The sequence below is a fragment of the Mustela putorius genome, unplaced genomic scaffold (assembly GCF_011764305.1).
Source record: "Mustela putorius furo isolate JIRA1106 unplaced genomic scaffold, ASM1176430v1.1 tig00000145_pilon_pilon_pilon, whole genome shotgun sequence".
NCBI lineage: Eukaryota > Metazoa > Chordata > Mammalia > Carnivora > Mustelidae > Mustela > Mustela putorius.
In genome coordinates, this window is record NW_025421294.1 from 4,491,157 (window position 1) to 4,495,995 (window position 4,839).

Here is a 4,839-nt window from a genome sequence, read left to right on the forward strand (position 1 = left end):
AAATAAAAAACTTTTCTAAAATTTTGAAAAATAAAAAGCATGGAGGAAACGCTGGGAAATATTACCCTTGGGGCATAAGAGCTTGGAAAATTTCCAATGTATTCCGATAACCTGGAAAGCCACAGCCTCAAAAACAGGACTACATGTGTTCAGGAAAGACCTGAGAAGACCTTTCATCCTCACCCCTGGCTGATCCAGACTCTGCACACACAGGAAGTGAAGACTAAAGCAGGGTTACAAACTGCATGGCTGAGGACTGAAGGTTCACCCCAACACACACAGAGTCCCGGGCAAAAACTCAGAGATATGTGATTTCCGAACACTGAAGGAAACCTGTGTCCACTCATTGTCTGACCAGGAGGCTAACAGAACAGAAACTTCAAAGGTCAAAAATGACAAAAATATAGACTTAAACTCTGGCTCAGAAAAGCCCCTAAAAAACAAACATTAAAAGCAAGCAGAAACAACAGACCCTGGGGAAGTTGGAGAATCTTGTTTCCAAAGTCACACATTACAATGCTCAACCTGTCTACTTTTCATCTAAACATTGTGAGATATGGAAGGAATCAAGAAAATATGGTCTATACCTGGGGGAAGGGGAGGGACACTCAATAGAAACCATCTCTGAGGTAGCCCGGACACTGGTGTTACTAGGAAAAGATTATGAGTCAGCTGTTTTACATGTGTTCAAAAAGCTAAAGGATATCGTGAGGACAGTGTCTGACCAAAAGGAGAATATTAATAAAGAGAGAAATTATTAAAAGGAACAAAACAGAAATTATGGAGCTGAAAAGTACAATAACTGGAATTGAAACTTGACTACTTAAAGGTAGGTCAATTGAAATTACACAGTCTGAGAAAATAAAAGAAAGAGAATGAAGAAAAATGAAAAAAAAAATCTAAGAAACCTACTGGACACCATCAATCATATCAGCAGATACACTATGGAAGTCCCAGAAAAAGAAGAGAGAAAAGGGAAAGAGAATAATCAAAGAAATGAAGGTTAAAAAAAAAAAATAATTGGCAAGGCCCCCCCAAATCTCTTAGCCTCAAACAAAAGATTTTCATCAAATGTCCTGTATTACTTAGAGATTTACTGGCACAGTTTCCCCATAGTTAGGAAAAGTATGGCCACGAAGAATTTTGCTTTGAAAAACCACACTAGAACTTAAGCCCTTTCTTCTAGAAATAATATAGAATCACTGCCAAGAGCTCATTAAGCTCTTTCCTTTTGGCATCATCTTCTGTTCTTGCGGACAGGAAAAACTTCTGTCAAGCCCCAGTCGGGCGTGGAAAAATACCACCAGGAGGGTTCAGCTCCAGAGCAAGTGTTCTCAGCTGATCACCAAAGCAGATGATCACCCAAAACACAGGAACCCACCACGGGCTGTCATCGCTACAGGACAGCAAGCCAACTGGCTGCACAGGTCAGTCTAAGGACGTCTTTTGAGCTTGTGACCAAAAGGGGGCACGGGGGGAGTATTGTACTGTACTGACTTTTTCCTTTCTTCTCTACATGGACAGAACCCATGATGGCTGTGGTACTACATGACTCTCGCCACAGTGTGTATTGTTGAATCCTCTCGGACTGTTGGTTATCTGATTTACGTTCCTGAGAGACTGGTGCTAGGAGATCTGGCATCGCTTCCCATTCAAAGAGCTGCCCCACTGAAGCAGCATACATCAGGGAGGGTGCGACTTTGCTGATACCCTGGAGTTGGGGACTCTCCTCCGGGTCCACAGAAAGCCTTTCCCCAGCTGCAAGGAGATGGGCTCTGCGCGCACCTGATTTCTTCTCCCCTGAGAAGGTTTCCTGACAGCTTCTTAGCAATCACAGACCTTTCTGACTCTTTCTAAATCAACACTGTAAAGACCCTTTCTCCAGAAATAAGGTTGAGTTCAGAAGGGCTAGAGACATGTGGGAAGGTTATGTGAATCCTAAAGCCGAATGCTTTTCCCATTTTAGAAGGCTACTTTCTCATTTTATGGTTACTGCTTCCCTGTTAGTTCCTCTTAAAAACAATTATTTTTTTTCTTTTTTAAATAGTGTTCCCTCTGGAAAATCTTAGAATGAGGTGGGGGTAAGACTCTATGACCACCTGGTTAGGGTTGAATCACACCTGATGTACAATTATACACTCTGCCCCACCCCCGAGGGGCTGGGACATGAAACAGAGACTGCCCATTTACTTGACTTGCTGTGCAAACATGGGCAGCAGTATCTTTCCAGGCCCTGGTTTCTCACTTGAAAGTAGGGAAGAATGAGAGTATTTACCTGATGATATTGAGGAATGGCACATACTAAGCATTTTATGAGTATTTTTTATTGTTGTTGTTATAATAACAATTATTATTAGACTTAGTGAGCACCCTGAATAGGAACATTAGGTCTAATTCTCCAGGGTGTAGTCCCCAGAACATAATAGGTGCTCAATAAATATTGAGTGGGAGGTTGAATGACTGAATAAATGGAAAACTATTTAAATGAGGAAGCAGCAGTAGTAGAATAAGAATTCAACCCATGGTCCCACTGAGTGTAGGTTGGGACCTTCCTAGATCTTTCTGGATAGATATTCACTGATGTTTGTATGTCCAGTGCAAAAGGAATATGTGTAAATAGAAACAGGGGACAATGGTGAGACTCCATGTTTTTGTTTAAATGTTTATGTATTTATTTCTTTGATGGGGGATGGGGAGGAAGAGGGAGAGAGAGAATCTCAAGCAGACTCTGCGCTGATCAGAGAGAACACAGGGCTTGATCTCAACACCCCAAGATCATGACCTGAGCCAAAACCAAGAGTTGGGCCCTTAATCAACTGAGCCACCCAGACACCCTGTGAGACTCCATGTTTTATATCTGTTGATGTAGGTATTGTAAACATGTATTGATTTGTACATCTGATGCAGAAAAAGCCGTGATGTCTGCCAGCCGCAGAGAGACATGGCAGCTACTGGAGAGTCTGGAGACATATCGGAGATCCCAGGAACCCTGACGGGGATTTTGGAAGCCACAGCTACTGAGAGCTACAGGTGCTATAATGGAAGCTACTGCTACTGGTCATGTTGCCACCAGAAAAGCTGCCTCAGAAAGAAGTTGAAAACCACTGAGGACCAGGGAAGAAACTGCTGAGGCATACTTTCACTGGGAAAGCCTTGCCAAGAGCCACCATGGACCCCACCATCAGGAGCCACATACCCGGTGACAGGTAAGGAGACTGCTGTGCTTCTGGCTCTATGCATCTCTGCCTTGCAATCCTTGATTTTCTGGTAGGGGGTAGGGACTGTGAGTGTTCCACTGTCTTCCCTTAAAGTGGGCACAAGGCCAGCCCAATCACACAGAGCTTGGGTTCTCAGTGAAAGAGGTGTATCTCTGTCCCTGCTTTTGTACCCCATGGTAGGAGAAGGAAATCTCCTGATTACCAATCACTATGTAATCCCTTACTTGTATGCATTATTTTTCTCCTTAAGAATTAAAATGATGGTACTACAAATCAGGAAAATTTGTTATAAGACATATATTCCTTTTTTTTTTTTTTTTTTTTGTCAGCACTCACTCAGTAAGCATGGGCAAGTTACTGAACTTTGCCTTCTTCTAACATGGCTTTTCCCATCTATGAGGTCAGGCTCCCTTCCCATTAAATATGGATGGTGTTGATCTCTACCTGCTGACTCTCCCCTTTGTGTTGGTGTTTTATATTCATGGAAGCCCAGCAAGGAACAAAATACAGAATTCAGTGCAGAGCTTCTGTTCATTGGGTTTTCATTCAAAATTCAACAGGTAGATAGAACTCCCGCATAAGAAAAGGAGGAGGCAAGTAATGCCATACAGTAATGATGCTTGGATGCGGGCTGCCAGGGCCTCGGAGGGCCAAAGGCTGAGCTTTTCAAAGAAAGAGAGTCTGAAGATGTGAACAGTGTGTGCCAAGATCACGCTAAGTGAGTTTTGCTGCCCCCCCGACCCCGAAGTCGGTGGTGTGTGAGCTCTGCAAACACAATCAGCTCCCATTTGCCTGGAACCAGGCTGGTATTTTTGTGCTCCTCTGCAGACGGGGACGAATGGTACTACTGCATCTGGCTAATGGATCCAAAAACCAACAGTGTAACATCAAGTACTTCACGTGCGAAGATGATGCAAAGTACTGTCCGAAAGTACAAAGGTACTAAGCAAGCTCCCCGCCCTCGAAGAGCTGACCAGATTGTTGACGAAACAGACCTACTAAAAATAAAAGATGGAATTAAACAATCCCATCAGATAGGTGTTAAGGACTGGTATCCACTAAAAGGACAGAAGGATTTACAGGAAGGAAAACCGAATGGGGTGCTTGGAGGGTTTTGTAGCAAGCTGGGGTTTTGGCCAGAGCTTGCAGACTGGGTTGAGTCTGGGTCAGTGGAGAGGAAGAAGAGCAGGGGTGTGTGGGAGCCAGCTCACACGGTCTCGTGAGAGCTGCTGGTTACCTTTTTCAGGAATACCGTCAGACAGCCATTAAATGCAACCATGACTAAAAATTAAATTATAAAAATCTTAAAATTAAATAAATTATACCTTATAAATGTATATTTATATTATTTAGTACTATAATGGATAATATAGTATCAATACATAATTGAACATTATCTAAATAAACACTCAGAACTCACTGCTTCCTCATTACTTTACTGCATTTTACTGTAATTTATGCTGCTCAGGATATTAACATCTATGGTATCTATATGGTGGATATGCTATGTAATCATACACAGCATTACTATATACTATATACATAATATATATATATTTTAATATAATATAATGTAGCTACTGCATAGCTCTTCCAAATTTCTTTCATGCTGGGAGCATTT

The 4,839-nt window shown here is 42.2% G+C and overlaps 1 long non-coding RNA gene across 1 annotated transcript; it reads left to right on the forward strand.

Moving 5' to 3' along the window:
* Nucleotides 1-1,199: 1,199 nt before the first annotated feature.
* Nucleotides 1,200-4,157, forward strand: LOC123390749. The gene is made up of 4 exons (XR_006605316.1): nt 1,200-1,427; nt 1,525-1,808; nt 2,908-3,206; nt 3,779-4,157. It is a non-coding gene; the product is annotated as an uncharacterized LOC123390749 (long non-coding RNA).
* Nucleotides 4,158-4,839: the final 682 nt, after the last annotated feature.